Source organism: Rhinatrema bivittatum, chromosome 1, assembly GCF_901001135.1.
Source record: "Rhinatrema bivittatum chromosome 1, aRhiBiv1.1, whole genome shotgun sequence".
NCBI classification, from domain to species: Eukaryota; Metazoa; Chordata; class Amphibia; order Gymnophiona; family Rhinatrematidae; genus Rhinatrema; species Rhinatrema bivittatum.
The window spans coordinates 445,676,685-445,702,439 of NC_042615.1; the positions used below are offsets into that span (position 1 = coordinate 445,676,685).

At 42.2% G+C, this 25,755-nt stretch overlaps 1 protein-coding gene across 13 annotated transcripts in view; it reads left to right on the forward strand.

Annotated features, from left to right (window-relative positions):
• KDM4C (lysine demethylase 4C) overlaps nt 1-25,755 on the forward strand; it is a 1,194,550-nt gene that overhangs the window by 301,230 nt on the left and 867,565 nt on the right. The window lies entirely within an intron of this gene.

Below are 25,755 nucleotides of genomic sequence, written 5' to 3' on the forward strand. Positions count from 1 at the left end.
GCATATAGTTTACTCTAAGAATCCTCAAAATGAGGGTACCATCAAGGCATTTCCACACAGGATCAACTACCTACACTATTCTCCAGTACATCCACTTCTGTCCAGTAACTTTCACCACTTAATGTAAAGGCTACACGAGCCTTAGGTGTGAGGATCTGTTGCCAATTTCACCTCTGGCCTGGAGGTAGCGCTATGAGTTACTTGTAATAGCAATCCAGTCCTCCCAGATTGATGTCCCTCACACCCCCCTCCCACCCCAGCAGCTATCTTATTTCCTGCTTAGACATATATTTATACTCATTCTGTCAGTTACCATTCCTGATTCTCATATTCTGGATCTGTTCTCGTTGCCTGAATCTAGAAGACTACTTTGTCTCTGGTTGCTGCCTTCAGCATTCCTGCTTGATCACTTTGCCTGGTTTCCTGATGTGCTCTAGCTTTCTGCTGTACTCCAGGCTTCTTGCTACTTGTTTGTATTGGGGGCGACCTTTGTTTCTCATGCCTTACCAGCCACCAGCATCTGAAGTCTCAACCTAAAGGGAAGGTAGTTGCCATAGGCAGAAGACTTTTTACTGTCAGCTGTCTGGACTTAACTTCTCCAGATGTTGGGCCACTCATTTCTGGGGCAACCCACAGCCAACTGATGTCATGTTAGGTAACTCAACAAAACTAAATACATCCCTTATCCCCTCCAATAATTCTTTTCATGTGAATAACTCACAGTTTATTCAACAAAAGGAAAAGAAAAACAAGAAAATGTAAGGAATATACTTACAACTCTCCACAGAGCTAACACTGAAAATGATCCTGGATCATGACTCCCATCGGCTCCTAAGGATAGGCCCAAGGAACAAGAGGTCTCAATCTCTCAGCTTGTGCTGTACATGAGGATCTGAGTGCTTGAACCTGGAGCAGAGAAGAAACACTTCTGAGGGAGCATGGATTTGAGAGTTTGAGGACCCACAGTTTGTGATCCTGTCCCATATGCAACAGTGTAGAGGGAAGTGCTACCCCATCCAACATGCTTACCACAATGGTCTTTGAAGTTCAAAACTATTGAGCTTTTGGATCACCTAGGGTCATGCTGAATAAAGTCAGTCTTTTATGTCAGCAGTCTTAATGGAGGAACTTTGAAGGCAAGAGTGCTATGTAGCAAGTATTGACTGATTTGATTCTGTTTGAGCATTGAATGATTTGCAGACTGCAGTCTCACCTGTGCAGGTGAATATCATCGGCTCATCAAGTTTGGAGTGTCAACATTTGATGCTAGTTCTGAGCCTCCGAGAAGTTCTCTCCAAATGTTCATTGACAGCAGATTCTGATGCCTTGAAAGGCAGGAAACTCTGAAATCGTAGTTCCCTCTGAAGTGATGTCTAGTTATCACAATTCACTCCTCTAAGGACAGAGGATTGGTATGATGGCAAGGGCATACCTTGAGAGTCTGGATAATTGGGAGCTGCTTCCTTCACCTAGGGTTGCTGCTGTTTCCTACAGGTTGAGCCCTTGGATGCAGGTGGTTGCCAGCAATTCCAGATGGGAACATGAACCAATAAGGGCTGAAGGCCAGGACTAGAGGAAGAGCCAGGAATCAGGAGAGTAGCCAATGGCCAGAACTGCAGCAGGAAACCAGGATATGCAGGAACAAGGCCAGGAAATAGCAGACAGTGCTTCCACAGGGCAGACACCTAGTGAGTTGTTGGAGCACCAAAGGTGTGGCAGATTGGAGCTCCTTAAATACAGCTGTCTATTTGGGCCAAACTTAAAGCTGGTCCAATAGGGAATCTCCAGAGGCTGGGTCTTCCTAACTTTACTTTGATATTCACTAGAGGATTCAGAGTTCCCGTGGCTCTACTGCAGGGTCCCCTGGTCTTGAACACCTGGGGCTGCAGCTTCAATCCCCACTGCCCTGACACCAGCTTACATAGAGAGTTCTGAGCATTCTTGGACATCCCTTTACAAGTAAGAGGTAATATATTCCAAAGAGGAATTCTTACCTGAACTCCTGTTGTACTGCTTTCCTCCACAGGCTATGGCCAAGCTTATTACCATTCAGCTGCAGGGAGTCAAAGAAGAACCTAAGGACACCATTCACTGTCCTTAAATATGTGAATGTTCTATAGAGCTGGTGACAGTGCTTGTCCACATCTTCTACCAGGTGCTGTTTAAAAGAATGTAAGAAACTCTACATTCCATTCTTCTGGTTGGAATAAAGACATATAATGTGTCCAGACAGTTGATACCACCTACATGCACATTTACCATCAGTTTTGCGCACCTACCTTCAGTTCGTGAGATACATGCACACTGCTGAAATAAATGGAACCAATGGACCAAAGAATGCACATCCTAATATCTATTTGGAATTCCTGTAATGTGCCCACTGAGAAGGAAGGTTGGCTCTTGATTTGGAAAAGGAATTACTAAATTTAGAGTTTTCTGCTCTATTGCAGGCCGAAGTAATCAAACCTGTCCCACTGCAGGAGAGAGGGCTGGGCATTCTACATCATGTACTTCTGGTAGATAGGGGGTTATGGTTACATCCTAGATGTAAGGTCCTGAAATATTTCATGAGGGAGAAGTTGAAAATGCATTCCCTGGGTAATTTATTAACCTGGTTATGTTCTCTGAATTTGAAGGAATGTAGGAAGACTACATATCAACTCAAGCATTGCATATTGTCTTTTGATCTAGCATGAGGTCTGTAAGTATTTACAAAATGTCTGGCTATAGTTGTGACATGTACCTTCCCACTTTGCAAATAGTAAACTTTTACACGTAGTTCACTATGAGTGAAAAGTTTCTAAAAATCATAGTTAACTCGCTTCTGGAATGCAATATCATTTAAAGCAGCTTATTAACATAATTCAGCAAAAATGTCCTTATGAAGATATCTTTGTAGATCTCTTTTGGGGGGAGGGGCCAGATACCACCTTAATGAGGTGAAGTTATCTTTTTTTGGTCATCTCAGTATCTCAAGTTCACGTGCAAGCTTTCATCCAACTCATTTGTATGGATAGAAATTTCATGTGTGAACAAGACTGCTAATCCATGGGAAATCAAAGCCTCCATAGCATCCTCAGTCCCAGCTGGCTAATAGAGCGGAAAATCTGACTTGGGAATACAGCCTAGGTCCTCTGCATAGCAATGCATAGAACTGCCACCAGGCTGGCTCCAATAAAATGGTATCACTTAGAATTTGGAGACTTTTGATATAAAGCTAATTTTGCCTCTTCCTGGTTTTTTTTCTCTTCTTTAATGATATAAAGTAATTGAACAATCTAGCATCCTCTAGGATCTTATTTTCAAACTGACAGGGATCTATGAAATATAATTGTGTTCCTTCTTTTCTTGTATACAGTAATGCTGTATGTTACAATCCTTCTATTATTGGGAATTATTTTAAAATAAACTGTTTTCCATGGCCACAGGAGCCTGGGGGCTGAACCTGGGTATGGGTGGTGATGACAGTCCTGCGGCATATTGACAGATCCTTCCCGTTCTGCTTGGGTAGTTGTAGGGCGAAGAGGAGTAGTAGCACATCAGATTGCATCTTTTTCTATCACTTGCTCTGACTACAGTATATTCAGTATTGAATGCGCAGTTGTATGGTGTACGTGCAGTTCAAAACAGCAATCAGACTCTGACAGCAAAAGAGGGGGACATGGCCTGAAGTCATGCTGCTTTTCTGTCTAATCATTGTGATAGAGTAGGAGAGAGTTAAATGAAAGGGATTGGGGGGATTTGGGTGTAAAAGGAATGTCAGAGATGGGTAGGGTGTATGAAGAAGGGGGATGGGGACTATGTGGAGCAAGATATGGTGGGTAGAGAGAAATGAAAGAAACTAGGAAGGGTCATGGTGCTTTTTATGTTTTCTTTCTTCCACCCGTCCCCCTATCATTGCCAACTTTAGGTGCTTGGGATGGGGGCTGTGGAAATATTTCTTCTGGAGGGAATACTTTCTGGCTTATAGTCATAGATGTTCGAGGGGAAAATAATTTGTCCACCCTTGCCTCAAAGAAGGTTTTCAACCTCCTAAGAGCTTTCTTGAATGGAATATCTGGCTGTTCTGGAATTACTTTCTTTATATTTGCATTGCTTCTCTAATATTCTCCACTCTGTTGCCCTGCTTTTTTTTTTTTTTTTACCTTTGATTCCCCCTCTTTATCATGTAGGATGTTGCACTTCTTTCAGCCACTTAATAGAAATCTGTCCTCATGGTACCTGTTTGTTTCTGTCAGGTTTTGAGCGTCTGCTATTGCAAGTCACCAGATTATAGATTTCAAGCTTGACTTTTTTTCAGATTGGTAACAAAATAATATTCTGGTTTACAAATAGAAGGATTTAACCAAAGCTCGGAACCTTTACTTTCAAGAATATTTGCATGATAAGGGTTCCAGTTCCAGCAGCCATATACTAATGTCCAGTTTTCAGTACACAATTCAGTCTATTTTACTGTCAGTGTTTCCAGGGATTCAGCCCAAATACACAGAAAGAAATCTTAAGTACCAGAGTTTATGGCGCTCTCACCAGGGTCTCTTGCACATAGCTCAACATATCTCAAATTGCTGGAAACAATATTGTTTCCGGTGAGCCCTTTTGTAAGCCTTGAAGATCAATCCTCAGAAGAGGGGTTGCAGGTCTTTCCTCAGACTGTTATGCAGATCTCTCTTCAAACTCTATCCAGATCTCTTCTTGTTTGCTAAGCTTTTCATTTATCAGTGCCATCCAGTAGCTTCAGAGCAGAGCTTCAGCTTCTCATTCGTGTCAACCACTGGTTCAAGGTCAGTCGAAGCAGTTTTTCCCTTAGTTTTCTTTCTTTTATTATAGACTAGATAGTCCTTGCTCCATGGAGTTTACAATCTCTTGTGTATATTTATATTTATACAGTTGTGTGTGCCTCATAGTGCTATAGAAATATTAAGTAGTAATAGAATTCTCCTACTCTTTTCATTTATTCTTTCTTCTGTTTTTTATGCCTCCGCCATTCTATATTTGTCTTCATGAAAGAGAAATGTTATTATCCAAGGTTTTAATCTATGAAAATGTATGAAACTCTACATTGCTGTCACAAGCTATTTTGAGAGTTCATATAAGCTACCCATTAGCTGAATAGCAAAACCACCATACAGTCCATCACAGTAAAACAGAAATGGTTGCATATTTTGTCAGTAGATGTCATGTATTGATATCAGAAAGGCAGAATGTGTCACGACTCATCCACTGGAAACTGTGTAAACACTATAATATGACTGTATCAGGAAAGCATTGGGATCACAACCCTGAAAGAAATGTAGAGAAAGAAAGAGTTGTGATGTCTTGGAAAATTCCTTTTCTAACTACTAAAAAGCTTTTAGCAAGAAAACAGGACATTGTAGTAAAGAAAAAAGCATGAGAATGGCATTGCCATTAGAAATGTCATACTAGTGCGAATTCTGTGGAATGTATGGCGAGAATGAAGATCCTCAAATAGAAATAAATTCAAAGACCAAGGAAATGTGGCAGAAAGATACAAAAATAGTCCCAATTACCTTGGGCTCCACTGGCCTTAATAAAAATAGCTTCTGAGATCATTTTGATATGTTGCTGCCTATAGATATTGCATACTATGAACTCCAGAAAGAGGCTTTCATTGGCAAAGTGCAAGTATTAAGGGCATTAGGAGCAAATTTGACAAATTGAGATCATATCCAACATACTCTGGCTTATGAGTGAGGTTTATTCCTCTCAGTTGATGGCTCCCATCAAATTGTCTTCTGCATCATGGAATCTCAACATTCTATTAACTGAGCTAATGAAAGCCCCATATAACCTTTTGAATTCTTGAATGCTCAAGTATCTAACCTGGAAGGTCATAATTTGATGACAATCACTTCAACCCAGTCAGTGAATTCTAGGCCTTTGTAATTTATCCACCTTATACTAAGTTGTTCAGAATAGAATGGCACTGTGTACTCCTTTCATATTCCTGCCTAGGGTGTTATTGAACATCTAACACTTTCCCATGCTGCATGTTCTAAAGAAAAAACAAATTGTGCATAGTTTAGATTTCAGGCCCTTCCCTTTGCCCTGAAGCAGACCAAAGCACTTAGAAGATTCACATAGCTTTTTTGTACTTTGACCTCTAGAGCTGGAATTGCTGAATCAAAATGGATAATTTCTTATTAGATATCAGATTGCATCTACTTCTGGTATGCCTGTGTATACCACATGGGTATATCAAGGGTGAATGTTAGCATTATGGCAGTGTCTGTGACCTAACATTGACCTCCATTGAGAAGATTTGCAACATACAGTTTAGCTAACACATTTGCTTCCATTACTGTTTAGATACTAATACCTTACACAAGAGTAGATTTGGTCACTTTGTTCTCCATATTTTTTTGAGGTGTAGAAGTCAACTCCATTCTATCTAGGACCTATTATATTATTTTGGGTTATCTTTCAAAAAAGAGAAACACTGTAAACATGAAAACTGGTTTCTCAAAAAAATTAGGTTCACCATCTGGAAGTCTTGTTTTAATATTTTCCCATTTTCATTGAGTCAGCCCTTACCAAGGGATTTACACTTTTGAATGATTGATTTTACTTGGCCTTGGAGAAAACTAATTCACATATCTACACCAGGTGTTCTCTGTGGACAACAGAGCAATAATCCACACATTTTACCCTTTCGGTAAGCTTTTATATAGAATTGAGGGTGTGGACATTTGACAGCAGTTAGGTAGATGGTCCCATATATATCTATAAAATCATTCTAGGAAATGCTTCATGTTGTGCTTTTGGATGTCTTTTACCCACCTGGATGATGATTATCCTGCTATCCATGGAGAGCATCTGTAGTAAGAAAGCAATTTAGTTTTATTCAGTTTTTTTTGTATGCATATCTTTACATTTGGTTGAATGTCAGTGTGTAGATGTGTATCTCCTCTTTTAACTGTAGGTTTCCCTCATTACTTTTCTAATTCTATTTTTTTTTAATTTTGCCCATGAAATTTCCAGCTCAATTGGAACCAGCCTCTATTGGGCTATGGTGCCATGAATCTTCATTTGCAACTATCTGGAGTTTCCTAATATCACCAAAATCTGCCCCTTCCTTTCTGAACATACAATCAAAACCCAAATTCACTCTGTCATCATGTCCACTTGGAATACTGCAAACACCACCTCAAAGATCTCTCAGTCTCTTTTTCCACTTCAGTTTCTTAAAAATTCAGCTGCACAACTTCTTTCAGCATCATTTTGATAGTGTAACTCCAGTAGAAGAGGATTAGAAGGCTCACCTGGATACTGTTCCCAGCATCCCTTGGGAGAGGACTCGAGAGGTCACAGCGAACGATTCAGGCTTCCAGCTCCCCAGCCCCAGCTTCCAGAGGCTCCGCACCTTTTGCAGTAGAAGAGTACCAGAAGGCTCATCTGCATACTGTTCCCAGCATCCCCCTGGAAGACGACTCCAGAGATCACAGCGAGTGATCCAGGCTTCAAGCTCCACAGCCCCAGCTTCCAGAGGTCTCGCACCCTTTGTAGTAGAAGAGGACCGGAAGCGTGCACCATTAGGCATGCAAATCTCAAATCTCTCAATCCTTTGAGTGAAGATCAACTTAATGGTGGCTGAAGAGGATTGGTAAGTATAACTTTGGAAATTCTTAGGATTTAAAAAAAGTTTGGAAAGAGGTTTAATAGTGGGATATATTCTTTAAAGTTTGTGTGTGAGATAATTAGGATGCCAGAGGGAGTTAATTCTAGTGTCTGTCTTTCCCTTCCACCCACTTTTAGCTCAACTTTTTAGGCAAGAGACACTTTTTCAATAAAAATCAATCATGTTCTTATCTAAATCATACTATTGCTCCAGTCCTTATTGAGAGTTTAATCACCCCCTTGTAGGTTACTAGCAGATTAGTGAATACACCTATAAATTTAATTCCAACTCCCTTAACAACCTAAACTTAACTAGGAACTCAACAAAATGAAGATGAAGGCAGCAGTCCAGCAGCAAGAGGGGGCTTTCCAGTTTTTTGCCTTGAGTATCACGTGTATGATTTTTTTTTTGTCCGCCGGTGAGAGATTGTATGTTTGCACCGGGTGCACACAGCTCTCCTGGCTGTCAGAGAACGACTCCGATTGGAGGCTAGAGTGGCAGACCTGGAGGAGATGAGGCAGACAGAGAAGTACATTGATGAGACCTTCAAGGACATAGTAGCAAAGTCCCAAATTCAGTCTGGCAGCCCCTTACTGCCTTAGATCAGAAAGGTCTCCCATTTGGAGAGCATCACCCTGTTGTAGCAGGAAGTGATCCTGTAGCATGGACCTGCTGTTCAGGTGATGCATTGTCCTCACGCACTGAGGACAAGTCTCCTAGAGCTCCTGCCCAGGAGGGAAGGGTTAGGTCGGCCTTCATAGCTGGTGATTAGATTATTAGAAATGTAGATAGCTGTGTAGCTGGTGGATGTGAGGACTGTCTGGTAACTTGCCTGCTTGCTGCAAAATTGGTGGACCTCACGCATCACCTAGATAGGATTATAGGCAGTGCTGGGAATGAGCCAGTTATCGTGGTACGTGTGAGCAGCAACAGCATAGGAAAATGTGGGAAGGAGGTTCTGGAAGCCAAATTTAGGATTTTAGATAGAAAGCTGAAATATAGAACCTCCAGGGTGGCATTCTCTGAAATGCTCCCTGTTCCACATGCATGTCCCCAGAGGGAGGCAGTGCTCCGGAATCTCAATGCATAGATGAGATGATGATGCAGAGAAGAGGGATTCAGTTTTGTAAAGAACTGGGCAACCTTTTGGGTAAGGGGGAGACTTTTCCGAAAGTATGGGCTCCACCTTAACCAGAGTGGAACCAGGCTGCTGGTGCTAACTTTTAAAAAGGAGTTAGAGCAGCTTTTAAACTAGAACCAGGGGGAAAGCCGACAGTCACTCAGCAGTGCATAGTTTGGAGGAGAGTTGGGATGCCCTAACAGAGAGGTTCCAATAAAAGCAAAAGTAGTCCATGTGCCTATAAGTAAAGAATCACTTGAGCTAAAAAATTCCAAATTATCCATATCAACTGAAATGCAGGTTGTTAATACCAACAATAAACACACTTTGAAATGTCTGAATGCCAATACCAAAAGTTTGATGTAAGATGGGAGAGTTAGAATGTATAACAGTGAATGATGAGATAGACATAATTAGCATCTTTGAGACCTGTGAAAGAAGGATAACCAATGGGACAGTGCTATATCAGGGTACAAATTATATTGCAATGATAGGGAGGATCAACTTGGTGGGAGTGTAGCACTTTATGTCCGGGACGGCTTAGAGTCCAAAAGGATAAAGATCATATAAGAGACTAAATGCTCAGCAGAATCTATATGGGTAGCAATCCCATGTGTGTTGGGTAAGAGTATAGTGATAGGAGTATATTACCTTCCATCTGGCCAAAATGATCAGACAGATGATGAAATAAGAGAGATCAGGGAAGCTGACCAATTTGGCAGTGCAGTAATGGGAAATTTCGATTACCCCAATATTGACTGGGTAAATGTAACATCAGAACATGCTAGAGACATCAAATTCCTGGATGGAATAAATTACTTTTATGGAACAATTGATTCAGGAGCCAATGAGAGAGAGAGCTATTTTAGATATGTCTTAGTGAAATGCAGGATTTGGTGAGAGAGGTAATGGTGGTGGGGCCACTTGGCAATAGTGATCATAACATGATCAAATTTGAACTAAGGACTGGAAGGGGGGATAATGTTATTCCTGTTATTCCTGTTATAATTTGTATAATTTGTTATATTTATTACAATGTTACAATTTATTATTTTTATTACAATGTTATAATGTAAAATAGGGCTGTTACTACCCTATTCTTTGAGTTATCTGGAAACCGATGTGATATCTCGATCGAACGTCGGTATATAAAAGAAATAAATAAATAAATAAATAAATAATGTAAATCTACAACTCTAACACTAAAACTTTGATAAAATGAGGAAAATAGAAAAAAAACTGAAAGGAGTTGCTGCAAAGGATAAAAGTGTACAACAGGCAAGGACATTGTTTAAAAATACCATCTTAGATACGGAGTCAAGATGTATTCCACGCATTAAGAAAGGTGGAAGGAAGGCAAAACGATTATCGGCATGGTTAAAAGGTTAAATGTGAAAGGCTATTTTAGCCAAAAAACATCCTTCAAAAATTTGAAGAAGTATCCATCCGAAGAAAATAGTAAAAAGCATAAAAACATTAATAAAACAGACTAAAAGAATTTCAAATGAATTTGGCTGTAGAGGAAACAACTCATAATAAAAACTTTTTAAAATATATGTCCAAAGCGAGAAACCTGTGAGATGACTGAGGGGTTAAAGGGGGCTCTTAGGGAAGATAAGGCCATTGCAGAAAGACTAAATTAATTATTTGCTTCTGTGTTTACTAATGAGGATGTTGGGGAAATATCTGTTCCGGAGATAGTTTTCAAGGGTGATGTCAGATGAACTGAACCAAACCACTGTGAACTTGGAAGATGTAGTAGGCCAGATTAACAAACTAAATAGTAGCAAATCACCTCAACCCAATGTTATGCACACCAGGGATCTGAAGGAATTAAAAAATGAAATTTTGGATCTATTAGTTATAAGTTGTAACCTATCATTAAAATTATCCATTGCACCTAAAGCCTGGCCAATGTAACACCAATATTTAAAAAGGGCTCCAGGGGCGATCCAGGAAACTATAGACCAGTGAGCCTGACTTCAGTGCCAGGAAATATAGTGGAAACTATTCTAAAGATCAAAACCATAGAGCATGTAGAAAGACATGATTTAATGGAACAGAGTCAGCATGGATTTACCCAAGGCAAGTCTTTCCTCACAAATCTGCATTTTTTGAAGGAGTTAATAAACATTTGGATAAAGGTGAACAGTAGATGAAGTGTATTTGGATTTTCAGAAGGGATTTGACAGTCCCTCATGAGAAGCTTCTACGAAAACTAAAAAGTCATCGGATAGGAGGCTGTGTCCTTTTGTGGATTACAAACTGGTGAAAAGACAGGAAACAGAGCATAGGATTAAATGGTCAATTTTCTTAGTGGAAAAAATTAAACAGTGGAGTGCCTCAGGGATCTGTACTTGTACCAGTGCTTTTCAATATATTTATAAATCATCTGGAAAGGAATATGACAAGTGAAGTAATCAAATTTGCAGATGATTCAAAATTATTCAGAGTAGCTAAATCACAAGCGGATTGTGATAAATTGCAGAAAGACCTTGCTAGACTGGAAGATTGGGCATCCAAATGGCAGATGAAATTTAATGTGTACAAGTGCAGGAGTGGCCAGAAGATAAGTTGCCCATGTTGGACAGATTAGTCCGAAGGATCGAGCACCACAGAGGGATGGCGCTCTTGGTTGCTCCATATTGGCTCAGGAAACCGTGGTATGAGGATCTGTGGCAGCTCCTGGCAGAATCACCCCTTCGACTTCCGGAGCACAGGGACTCAGTTTTGGCTTGTTTGCTGAAATGTGGATACTGTGCTAAGGGCTAGAAAGTTCTTCACTTCCTTGGCCTATATGCAGGTTTGGCCTGTGTTTGAGAACTGGCATGAGGATCGAGGTACTCTCCCTGGTTCATTTTGGAATTTTTGCAGGATGGCTTGAATTCATTAAAGGTACAAGTAGTGGCTCTCGCCTGTTTGGTCAGGTGAATGGTAGATCCTTGTCGGCTCATCCTGATGTGACTCGTTTCCTGAACGGAGTGAAATATCTTTGTCCTCTTTTGTGGTTTCCTATGCCATTATGGAATCTTAATTTGGTGTTGGATTTCTTAGCGGGCCCTATATTTAGACTGATGGTGTAACCTGAGCTTGCTGTTACTGATCTTGAAAATGGTGTTTATCCATATGCTAGTCCTCACATATGGGTGATGTCACTGATGGAGCCCTAGTGCGGGAAAACTTTCTGTCAAAGTTTCTAGAAACTTTTGACTGGCCCTGTGAGGCCACTGAGCATGCCCAGCATGCCATGATATTCTCTGCCACAGGGGTCTCTCTTCAGTCTTTGTTTTTCCGCGCTGCTATAGGCATCGTGGGACAGGAGCCGTTGCGAGTCTCTCACAACAATTTCTGACTGAAAAGTCATATAATTTTCTCTGTATTCTCTCTCATTGAAGTCTCTCAGGGTTTTCCACCGGCTGGTGAGTACCTCGGTCTCATATTTTGCTCTTTGAGTAAAATACATTTTTTCTCACGAACTCTCAATTTTTCATCGACTGCCGTCGACTTAAAAATGGCTATGGGCTTCAAAAAATGCCTTGTATGTAACAGAACAATGTCTATCACCGACCCACACTTAGAGTGTGTCATGTGTCTCGGTGAGAAGCATGATGTTAATACTTGTCCAAAATGCGCGGAGATGACGGCGAAGGGAAGGAAAGCGAGGCAAGAGAAAATGGAACATTTGTTCCACCTACAACTTATACCATCTCCCTCGACGTCATCGAAGTCATCTCCGGCCAGAGCTACTAAGCGCGTCTTTCTTAAAAAACCTCGCCCGAAAAGATCGGGAGATCATCCTTCCCCACCGTCGTCCATGGCATCGACGAAGTCTGCCGAATAACATAAAACGAAACATCGACGTCCAGTTCCATTCCCCAGGAGGAATCGACAGCGAAGCTACCATGGAACCAAGAAACATCGGTTCCTTCAGCACCTGGGCCTCTTTTGCCATAGCCATCGATACCAGATCCTCCACAGGGCTCTGTGCAGGATCTGATACCTCAGCCTCCGCCACCGCTTAACAACTGCTCTGGTTCCATCAGTTGTAACACCGGAATTGTCTGATCTCATCAGACAAGTGGTCATACAGGCTTTAAAAGATCAACAACCAATTGTGGCGGTTCTGCCGATGCCGGTGGTCCCACCGATGCCGGTGTCTATATCGACACCGACGACAAGCATGGAATCGATGCCTGCACCCGAGATTCATCAGGGCATCGACATCCATCTATGCACAAATACCATCGACCTCCTCGAGGCCGATCTCGATGCCAACACCGTCGACATCTTTGACACCTTTACGGACACTTCTAACAAAGCCTGCATCGATACCAACTACTATTCCATCGATGCAACCACCATCTGAAGATACTGAACCCCATGATCTGGCATTTTTTCAGCGTCTTTTACAGAGATATCAAGATGTCATCAACAAACGTCCACCAAAAACGCTGGAGGGAGTTTCTCCATTGATCCCCTCTGATGATCCACAGCCAGGCCCTTCAGGCCTTCATCACCCACCCAGGTCTCCCCCAAGATCTCCATATAGAGACAATCCAGATGACTCCTGGGATGATCAGCAGACTGAAACCTCTTCTGAGGACTTCATGTCTGAGCCTTCACCTCCAGACCAGAGGAAAAAGTCCCCACCAGAAGATTTGTCTTTTTCCAACTTCATATAGGACATGGCAGACACCATTCCCTTTAAGCTGACTGCTTAAAGGGATCCCGTCCAACAATCTGAAATCAAGAATAAAGAGAGCGGAGCCCCCGAGGAGCAGGTACTCCTGGTAAGTTTGAAAAGGCTGAGCAGTGGAGAAAGATTTCTCCTTGCTGACTCAGATCTTTGTTGCAAGTAGCGTGGACTGCTGAAGCAAGTCCTGATGGAGTTCCTTGCTAACTCATTTGTAGTTAGCAAACAAAGACCTTTTAAATTGAAAACGGATGACGTCACTATGGGGAAACGCCCCCGAGGTTTGCGCCCTTGCTGGTACAAAGTCTGGAGCACGCACCCTTACGTCATCAGGAACATGGCGGATCCGTAGTGTGAAGCCAGCCCGGGGATTCCGGGACCAAGAGGCAGAGAGAAGCTGCGGCTGCATCTGTCCGTCTGAGCCGAAGGGAGTCGCCACAAAGGTAGAGAGGGTGGAGCGAGGGCGAGAATAGGCACGAACGCAACAATAACCCACTTTTTCTGGATTAATCTGACTGTCCTAAAGTAAAGGAAATCATCAGGTAAGAGATCATTTCTCATTGTACACTTTTCAAACCCTTTTTAAACCTAACTACGCCAACTGCTTTTACCACATCCTCTGGCAATAAATTCCATAATTTATTTGTGCACTGAATGAAAAATACTTTCTCCATTTGGTTTTAAATGGGCTATATATTAGCTTCATGGAGTGCCCCCTAGTCATAGTCCTGCAGGAGAGAGAGAGTAAATAACCATTTCCTATTTAACCATTCCATCCCACTCAAGTTTTTAGAAAACTCTTATCAAATCTCTTCTCAACCCTCTTTTCTTCAATCTGTTTATCTTTTCTGCTTTATTATATTTTATTGTAATATTAAGTGTTTATTAGAAATGTATGTCTTGTCTCTGTGTTTAAATTAGATTGTAGGCTGCATAGATGCCTAATAGTGTTATAGATATGGTTAGAAGTAGTTTGTGTGTTTATATTATCCTTCCAGCTTGTTCCAACCATCACATTGAGAGTCCTTGGTCAGGGGCCACAAACTATAGTTCTGTCTGTCTTAACTAATCTGAACCTTATCTGATCTCTATATTGCTTTTGATGAGTGATGGACATTTCTTCCCCCTTCCTGCAGTTGTGATTGCTATCGGGCTGATACAGTACAGTGCGCTCTGGTGGAGATCCGGTGGAGTGCACTGTTAGCCCGGGTTTGGCCATGCGTTTTCGACACGCTAGCTTTACCCCTTATACAGTAAGGGGTAATAGCGCGTCGAAAATGCGTGGCCAACCCACCCAAAACTAATAGCGCCCACAACATGGAAATGCATGTTGATGGGCCTATTAGTTATTCCCGGGCGATCCAGAAAGCAAAATGTGCAGCAAAGCCGCACATTTTACTTCCAAAAATTAACGCCTGCCCAAAGTCTGGCGTAAATTTCTGCCGGTACCGGGGAAGTGCACAGAAAAGCAGAAAAAATTGCTTTTCTGTACACCCTCCGACTTAATATCATAGTGATATTAAGTCGGAGGCCCCAAAATTTTAAAAAAATTAAAAATTAAAAAAAAATAAATAAATTAAAATCGGCCCGCAGGTCGGATGACAGATGCTCAATTATGCCGGCATCCGTTTTCCAAACCCGTGGCTGTCAGCGGGTTTGAGAACTGACGCCGGCAAAATTGAGTGTCGGTTATCAAACCCACTGATAGCCGCCGCTCCTGTCAAAAAAGAGGCGCTAGGGACACGCTAGTGTCCTTAGCACCTCTTTTTACCGTGGGCCCTCATTTGCATACAAAATCACGTGCACAGTAGAGTGGCCTGTGTGCGCATCGGGAGAGCAGGCGCTCGCCTCGGAGTGCCGGCTCTCCCATGGGTTTTACTGTATCGGCTTGTAAGTTTGCAGCATTCCCAGTCCCTCTGACCAAAGGAACCAAAGACCTGATGCAGAAATTGAAACTAGGACTTCCTCCTGGCAATGCAGAGAGTCTGGACTGGCCTATTTCTATAAAATTGAAACATATTATCCAAAAGGAAAATATTGTTTTAAGTGTATTCAGGTCTCAATTTGAATTATATGCAGGAATATAAATATGGTACACAGAAGGAAACCTCTGTTGGATAAAAATGAGTATCTCCGAACTCAGTCTGAATAGCATGAAAAAAATGTAGCACACAAAGGGGCGGATTTTAAGAGCCCTGCTCGCCTAAATCCGCCCAAATCCGGGCGGATTTAGGCGAGCAGGGCCCTGCGCGTCGGTGAGCCTATTTTACATAGGCCTACCGGCGCGCGCAGAGCCCCGGGACTCGCGTAAGTCCCGGGGTTTTCTGAGGGGGGCGTGTCGGGGGCGGGCCCGAACCGCGCGGCATTATCGGGGCGTGTCGGGAGCGTTCCGGGGGCGGGCCCGGGGGCGTGGCTACGACCCGGGGCGGTCCGGGGGCGTGGCCGCACCCTCCGGACCCGCCCCCAGGTCAAGTCCCGGCGCGCTAGTGGCCCACTGGCGCGCGGGGATTTACGTCTCCCTCCGGGAGGCGAAATCCCCCGACAAAGGTAAGGGGGGGGGTTTAGACAGGGCCGGGCGGGTGGGTTAGGGAGGGGAAGGGAGGGGAAGGTGAGGGGAGGGCAAAAGAAAGTTCCCTCCGAGGCCGCTCCGATTTCGGAGCGGCCTCGGAGGGAACGGGGGTAGGCTGCGCGGCTCGGCGCGCGCCGGCTATACGGAATTGATAGCCTTGCGCGCGCCGATCCAGGATTTTAGCGGCTACGCGCGTATCTACTAAAATCCCGCGTACTTTTGCTTGCGCCTGATGCGCAAGCAAAAGTACGCCAAATCGCGCGGTTTGAAAATCTATCCCCAAGCATGTCTTCTCTCTTGGAATTCAACCAATTTTGAAGCTCAGAACAGAGGCTGTAGAATAGGGTTTTATGGATACAAGTATGTACATCACAAGATGCAATGAATATAGAATTAATTAAACCTAATAAAGAAAAAAACACTAGCATAATGGCATAATTGATTCAGGAGAGATTGGTTGATGTATTATGTTTAGTTTTATTTATTTAGATTTAGCTTATGCCTTTTCTTTGATTGAATAGAGTTACATTCAGGTACAGTAGGTGTTCCTATTTCCAGAGGACTTAGAATCTTGCATTACTTGAGCATATGAGTCTTACTTTTATATTTTGAGTGTTATATGTATTGTATTGTTACAATGAACTACCATGTAATTGTGAGTTATAAGAAATACATTGAAAGGTGACTTATATGGTCAACAGTGTGAAAAAAAAGGATGGCATAAGATTTGTAATATTACAATCTGTTTCCTCCCCCTTTTCTCTGATGCTGAGAGAAGATTATGTGGAGTAGAGAAATGTCCTAAAATTAGGGTTGAGCTATAATATGGATTAAGGCAGACAGGGCCTTGAAAGAAAGTAGAAATTTGGCTTTAGTGCAGAAAAAAATGAGTACAAAAATTTTAGGAAAGCAAATGTAAACAGTTGTGGAGAGAAGGTTGATTATTGCTACTGTTCTGTTGATTGTAGTGAGAGAGGCAGAAATCTGGGAAATTAAAGAGGACTTAGCTCATTAAGCTCAAAAAAGATACTGTTGTAAGACTAGAGCAGTGATTCTCAACCTTTTTTCTGTCAGGACACACCTGACAGATGGTTCTCACAACGCAACACTGAACACATGACTGTCACAGGACTAAATATAAACATATACTCTGTATCCACAGGATCCACCCTGACCCCCCAACATTGGCTACAGAACTAGGGCAATCCCCGTTCAATTTACCATACAAAAGACATATTTCTGGTATCATCTCAGTAACAGCAACATAAACACTCTCTCTCCTACCAGGTGCAATAGCTGTCCTTATGAAAAAACAGTAATTTACCACCAATGCATGTTCTATTGGGAAAACACAACAAATAATATTGATACAAATGCCTACATGCTAGTAAAATACTTCACCTCGGTCACACACACAGAATCGACCTTCACCAAGTACAGAAAGACCACAAATTACAAATATGGAAACAGAAACTGGAATGGAAACCCAAAAAAAGCCACTCTGCATTCTGTGCAAAACAGAAATATAGCACCTAACAGACTTCCAGGATCTGCAATAATGTACACAAACTAATGTGCACGAAGTTACACCTGCATTATGGAACTCACAGTAACAAACCTCCCAATGAAAAGGCAGCACTGCAAAAATTATATCAGGCCCTGAACCCCAATACATCTCCCTATTAGGAAAACAGAACAAGCCAAGCTGCTATAGATCCCTACCAAGAAACTATAAGCTCGCAGAACACCCTTAGCTGGGTCACACACGTAGAACACAGACAGACCCTCACCAAATACAGAATAAAGTGACTATAAAGCTAATATTTTTGTTTTTGCGTTGTTGCACTGCATATAGAGTTTGGCTTCTTGCTGTTTACAGTTCAGTTTTTGTCTCCACATTTCTATTTATACATTCCTCGAGAAATATAAAATAATTCTTAAACTAGAATATAATAAATGTTTTAAAACAACTGATAAATGGAATAACATCCAATCATTAAAAATTTTCAAAATTATTAAAAATTCCACAAACACCAATAAAATATTCCTAAAAGCAGACATATCACACAATACCCAATAATTAAAATGGTAGTCAATCAAGAAAGATAAAGTTAAAAAGCCACCTTTACTTATCCTCTCCAGTAACTCTCCTACTCCTTTCCCTTGTAGGCCAATAGCACATACCAGAAGCAGGAAGGGCTGCTGAAGCTCTGTCTTCACGTTCTTCTTCCTTAGATCCCATGACTAGTCTATTTTTTACACACACACACACACACTTCCCTGACCAATCTCTCTTTCTCTCACACACGCCACCTCCCTGACCAATCTCTCTCTCTCTCACACACGTCACCTCCCTGACCAATCTCTCTCTCTCTCACACACGTCACCTCCCTGAACAATCTTTCTCTCTCTCACACACGTCACCTCCCTGATCAATCTCTCTCTTACACATACCAGTCACCTCCCTGACCAATCTCTCTTTCTCACACATACCTGTCACCTCCCTGACCAATCTCTCTCTCTCACACACATACCCGTCACGTCTCTGACCAATCTCTTTCTCTCTCACACACCGGTGACTTTCCTGAACAGTATCTTGCTCTCACACGTTTTCTCTCGTACTTACACACACACAGGCACACACATTCTCTCATACACTTGCACACATGCTGTCTCACTCTCTGTGTCTTACTCACCCCCACCACACATGGCAGTTAATGCACAAGGTAGCCGGTATGCTGCTATTAAAAGCAGAATCCTGACAGGCTAGAAACTGCAGCAGGAATGACCTCCCCGCCCCGCAATGGTAAGAAGGCAGCACTCAGTTGATTGCGAATGCTGCTATCACGGCACAGAGCAGTCAGCCTAGAATGCAATTTTATGTTTTTTTTTTCTCCCCCCCCCAGCCTTTTATTATTTTATTTGTAGTTTGATTATTATTATTTTTGTTTTCTTGCTGGTGTCGTGCTGGTGAGAGAAGGGGAGGTCAGAGCCGGGGAGGGGGGGGGGGCAACAGCACCATACTCCTGCAGCCCCTAGCAAAGTGGCCAGCCAGCACCGATCTTCAGCTCTGGGTCCGTGCAGCTGATGGACGACTTTCCCCAACAGCCGCACGGCAGGAAATCCCAGCGGCCACATTCTCAGCTGACTGCTCTGTGCCGCGATGATCGCAGCAGAGGCAAACTGCTGAGTGTAGCGGGGCCGGGGAGAGCCTTGGGATGTGATTGCTGCTGCATGGCTTTTTCTTCTTCCTGCTTGCCGGTAAACATCACTTCCTCTTCCGGGCCACAGGGGCAGGAAGAAGAAAAGGTCATGTTCCTGTTGCCGGCTTTCACCAACAGTGCTGTCATTCCCCCTCGGGGCTTGAATGTGCTGATAGCGCGAGCAGGAACAGCAGCAATGTGTCTCGCTGAGGTGAAAGCTGGGGGAGGGCAGTGAGTGCGTGACACACCTGCCAGTGCTTCGCGACACACCTGTTGAGAACTACTGGATTAGAGAACAACTTTTAGTAATTGCTGGGAAACATGTGCCTCTTGCTATTTCAGCTGTTTAAGTTAACCATGTATATCTGACAACTTAATTGGAACTCTAGTAACTGTGTATTGTGGAAAATTATTTTTCAATATATGAAAACAAATTTCCAGTTAACATTTTAGGATTGCTTTCATTTCTTGAAAAATATCATCTTAGATCTTTCATTGTAAAAATTATTTTTCTCTGTTGACAAGCAGGACTGAATTAGCCATGACATGTGGGTGATATCATCCAGCAACTCTGACTGGATCCTTGTCTCTTAAGCTCATAATGCTTTTGCTCTACTGAGCATGTATGGGAATTCCTGTGTGAGCCACCTCTGATCTTTTTTTTTTTGTCCAAGCACGATCATGGACATGTACCCATTTTTTTCTTCATTTTTCTGTAAATTCCTTTATATCTGTTTTTTTCTTCAAGTTGCCTTGCTGCCTCAGCCCCCAAACAACACTTTTCAGAGCTACCTTTAAAAACAAACCAAAAAAAACCCAACAACAAATAAATGTTTACCTTATCAGGCAAAAAGAAAGCCATAGTGAGTGGATTTAAGAACTGTGTTTGGTACGAAAAAATCCTTTACCAATGGAAATGACCTTTGTTACTGGTTTGGACTGGGCCATGTCCAGAACAGCTGTAATGATTGTGACCGATTGTCCCTGTATTCCCAAAAGTTGAGGGCCTGAAAAATGGATGAACTGCGTTCAAGTCTCTGAGAAGCCACAGTCTGTCCTCTTCCAGGAGCACAACTTTATATGGCTCCCCAGCTATGGAGTTGAGCAGGGGCGCCTCAAAAATATCTTCCCCTTCTGTGGAAGTGGCCAATCATTGGGATCGAGCAAATGAAAGTGGAAAACTTTGAAGAAAAAGAGGTGTCACTATGCAGTGCACCTGGCACCAAAAAAAACCTTCCAGTCTCAGACTCCCCCAATATATTGGTGCTGTCGAAGCACAATACTTCTGTGCATTAAGCTCTAGAATGAAAAATGCATCAATACTTAATACCATTGGTTCTTAGACCATTGGAACAAGCTGCTTCATCATCAAAGCAGTTTCAGTGCTTCCAGTATGGCCATATGCTAGCCTATTGAGAATTTTATTGAGGTAAAAGGGGATATGATTCCCTTTCCTCACCAGTTACCAGAGCATTTACATCGATAATATTTAATGAAACAAAATCTATGGCTGGAGACATGAGACCCCATTTTCTTTCTGGCTCCTCTCATATCCAGTCTGTCTCTGATTCAGATTTTGCAGATCCCGGAAGATGTGCAGTCTTCAATTCTAGTATTAGAAGAGGATGTTCCACCACCCATGTCAGGAAGCAGTGTGTTTCACCACCAGCCAGATAGCAGAGTATGTGAAGGATTTCTTTAACTTTTTAGTGCAAAGTATAAGGAGAGTACCTTCCAAACCTTCCTTTCCAGGATATCAGATTTACTTCAACGAGGAGGATTCCCAGGATCCCCAGTTCATAGAGATACTCTGTCAGAACACCCGTGAGCCAGTTCTAGTCTAGGACATTCACTTTCAGTGGATTCCAGCCAGTCATAGGATGTGCACCAGGAGGGTACCCTTCTGAAGCAATCAAGGACCCTCTCTGAAGGCACCATCTTCATCATTGGAATCCTGGGTTTGTGTTCCCTCACTTCTAGGCTCTGAAGAAGGTTCGATAGGAATACTCTTTAACCCCTTTCTGGAGCTGCCAGAACATGTGTGTCCACTGGAAGACCTTTTATACACAAGATTTCTGGACAAGTTGGGCAAAGAACATGGATTTAATGTGTAGAAAGTAAAAAATCTTTGGGCAAAGGTCTTTTGCCTCCTCCAAATTCTATAAACACTAGCAGAACCAATGCATATATCCTGCAAGACTTACAAACAAGAATGTGGGAGAATCCTATTTTCTATGTCCCAGTTGCAAGAAAAATAGATCTCAAATATAAAGTGCAAAATACCATGGGGTTTGGAATTGTAGAAGTGCCCCTTCAGTGTAGTAGAATCAGCTCTAAAAAGAGCAAAGAAACCAAGGAAATACTCATACTTCACCAGGGAAGGATCCCAAGTTACCAGACAATTTTGGCAAAAAAAGTATGTCAAAGCTCCATGCTTAATGCATGGATTTCTGCTTACTAATTCCTCATGGTTCAATTCTTACATGACTGTATATAAAAAAGCAAGCCTTTCCTTTTGCCCAATGAAACCGTATCTGCATACTCTCAACCAGTCTTGGATGATGAATAGAGTGTGTATGCCATCTTATTTGATCCATTTAAAACATGTTCGATACCACAGCATGCTCCTCCTCAGCCTCTGTTGGAGCACATAGCATGGCTTAGTTGAGAGCAGGTAGTTTTGCATGATGTCCTAGACAAATTGGTGGATTTCTGCTGCTTGGGTGATCACTTTTTTTGAGAAAAACTCAAAGAAACAGTTGCTCAAATAAAAGAACAGCATGTGGCAGTCCAGTCTCTTTCCATGCGATCGGAACAATGGTCCTCTGCAAGGCGTACATGCTATGCTTTTAAAAGACCTTATTTCTAGAGATGCCTTTTTTGGAAATTCCAACTTTACCAGATCTCACCTCTACTTCTGCTGCAGCAGCAACTTCCAACTCACACTCAACAGTGAGCACTGTCAACCGAAAAAAATGCATCAAGCCTAGACAAAGTTTTTGACCACTTATCAAACCCAATAACCATCCGTCAGGAAGGAGAATCTATTACTACATGCCAATGTGGCACAATATCACCAGTGATCACTGGTTTCTTAGAATTGTTGAGTCTGAATACCACTTGCATTTCTCCTGGTTTCATATTCTTTCTCATTGCTCAGCCTTCAGTCCAAATCCATCTCACTTGATACATCTCTGCCTGGAGGTGGTCTCTTCTCACGTACCGAGTGATAGAACCAGTTCATCCCCATCACCACGGCCAGGGTTTTTACTCCCACTACTTCCTTATCTCCGAGAAATCTAGGGGACTGAGACCCACCCTGGATTTAAGAAGCCTGAACATGCATATATTCCAGGAGAAATTCAAAATGAATTCCCACCATATAATTCTCCCCTTCATCCAGAATGAGGAGTGGATGTGCACTCTGGATCTAAATGTTCCTTATGCCCATTTACCCATCCCAACTCTTTCACCAGCATTATCTGTGCTTTACATTGGACTCTTCTCACTATCAATACAGAATGCTGCATTTTGAGCTGTCAGCAGCACCAATGGTCTTCACCAAGTGCCTGACTGTAGTAGCAGTGCATCTTCGATGGAAGGGCATCTGAGTCTTCCCTTACCCTGATGACTGGCTTTTGACATCAAATTTCTGGCAAGGTGTACTAACCTTGCTTTAAAAGTCAATTCAATTCCAACATTTAGGATTCTTGGTGAATTTCGAGAAATCAATTCTAATTTGCTCCCAGAAAGTCAAATTCACTGGAGCATGGATAGATTCTCTACAAGAGAGTTTGTTCCTTCTATAAGATCAGGGAAACTCTATGATCCCTTGTATACGGACTGTTGAGCACAGAACAGTCTATGACCAGGGGAGTGCTAGTTGATCTGGGCCATATGGCAGTAGCAATCAATGTAGTTTCACTGATCTACCTTCCCAGATTGCCTCTGCTCTGAATGGGGGCAGGTAACTCAACTCAACAACCAAGGTGGAGTTTTTGACAGAAATGAAGCACGATCTGCGCTGTTAGCTTGATTCCTTCATTCTTCAGGGTGGAGTACTAGTTTACCTCCTCACTTAGTTATGATGGTGACTGGTGCTTCCGACAATGGTTTTGGGAGTCCTCACAGGATCTTTTCAAACTCAAATGTGGTCAATCATGGAAAGACAATGGCAGATCAACCTCCCACAGTTAAGAGCAATAGGATGCACTCTTAATTTTAACTTGCCTCCTTTAGGGCAAGAACATTCTAATTCAAACCAACAACTAATTACCCATGTTCTATGTGAATAAACAGGAGGGCCCTGGGTCATGAACTCTTTACAAGAAGCGATAAAGATATGGGAATGGGCAAGCAAACATCAAGTATTCTTGTAAGCAATTTATCTTTCAGGGATCTCCAACATGTGAGCAATCACATGAATGGTCTCTGCAACAATTAACAGCAAACAGACTGTTTAGTTTATGGGGACTTCCAAAAATTGACCTATTTCCTTCGGAACAAAAGAGAAAACTGGTAAAGGTTTGCTCCATTCTTCCCAACAAACTCTCATCTGCTCAGGATACTTTTCTGTTCGACGAGAATGCAGATCTAATGTACGCTTTTCTGTCAATTCCACTGATAGCCAAAATAGTACCAAAAAATGCTTACAGACCTGGCCTGTTTGATCCTCCTAGCTCCAGCATGGCCCAGGCAATTTTGATTTGCATACTTGGTATAGCTGTTGAGAGTCCTTCAATACCTCTTGGGTCACATACATTTATGGAGAGAGAGGTCTATTTCATTTGAATCTTTCATCTCTTAATTTGACAACTTTGATGTTGAACATTCACTGATCACTGAGTTGTCCTTACCCAAGGAGTTTGACGACATAATAGTGTCTGCCAGGAAACTATCAACTGGATGAGTCTACAGATTTAAATGGAAACTGTTCATTACATGGTGTTAGATCCATTCACGTGCAAACCCAAAGAGTTATTGAACCAGTTGTCCTTTTCTATTTCAGTTCTTAGCACCTCATCAGTGAAAATATATCTCAGTGCCAAAACAGTATACCATGCTCTAATCAAGGGCAGATCTATCTCCACTCATTTGTTATCCAATTTCATGAAAGGCTTATGATATACTAAACTTCCAGTTGTAAAACAACCTGTTCCATGGGATCTAAATGCGGTTCTTGCACAATTGATGAAGCAGAATTTTGAATTAATGGAATCGGCTCGGTAAATATTACTTTCTAACATGGAAAGTAATATTTCTTGTAGCATTCACATTAGCCAGAAGAGCCAACAAGCTTCAGGCTTTGGTTTATTACCCTCCTTATAAGCAATTGTTCCACAATAGAGTGGTGCTCTGCACCCACCAAAGGTTTCTACTAAAAGTAATATTAGCTTTTCATGTTAATCAAGCTTTCATGTTACTTATATTCTTCTCGAGGCCACACATTCATGAAGCTGAGAAAACTCTACATACCTTAGACTGTAAAAGAACCTTGGCTTACTAGAAAATAATTCAGCCACAACTATTTCTCTTACAATCCTAACAGACTGGACATAGTAATGGGCAAACGTACATTGTCCATCTGGCTAGCAGATTGCATCGCCACTGCTATGTGCTAGCAAGCCTACAAATTTTAGACACCATCGAGGCACATCAATTTAGAGCCAAGGCTGCATCAGTGGCTCATCTGATTCATACCTCCTGGAGATATATACAAAGCTGCAACATAGTCATCAGTACAAACCTTCACATCCTTCTCTGGACTGCTTCCATCCTGTCTCTATCCCTTTTGAGATACGGTCTCCAAAACTGAACACAATACTCCAGGTGTAGCCTTACCAAGGACCTGTACAAGGGGTTTATCACTTTCTTTTCTTACTGGTTAATCCTCTCTTTATGCAGCCCAGCATTCTTTTGGCTTTAGCTATTACCTTGTCACATTGCTTTGCCATCTTCAGATCACTAGACACTATCACCCCAATGTCCTCCTCTTACTCCATGTACAACAGCCCTTCACCCCCAATTACATATAGCTCTTTTGGATTACCGTACCCCAGATGCATCACTTTGCACTTCTTGGCATTGAATCCCAGCTGCCATATTTTCAACCACTGTTCAAGCTTCCTTAAATCATGTCTCTTTCTCTCTACTCCTTCTGGTGTCTCTGCTCTGTTGCAGATCTTAGTACCATCTACAAATAGATAAAATGTACCTTCTATCCCTTCTGCAATGTCTCATGGGGTTAACTTGCTGGTTTGGCAGTTACTACGCTTAACAAATAAGCCTTCATACCGTTGATGAAACTCAACGGCACAGGGTAAAGAGGGCAAGGGGAATTAGATTCAGATAGCAGCCAATAAAGACATTTAATTTTACAGTCTGGGAAATAAATAAGCATGGGGGTAACTTGCTTTTGCTGATCTTACTACCCTCAACCAATAAGCCTGATACTTTTGATGCAACTCCAGTATTGCTCTCTGCTTCAATGGAAAGAGGTAACAGGGAAATGGACTCAGAAAGCAACCAACAAGG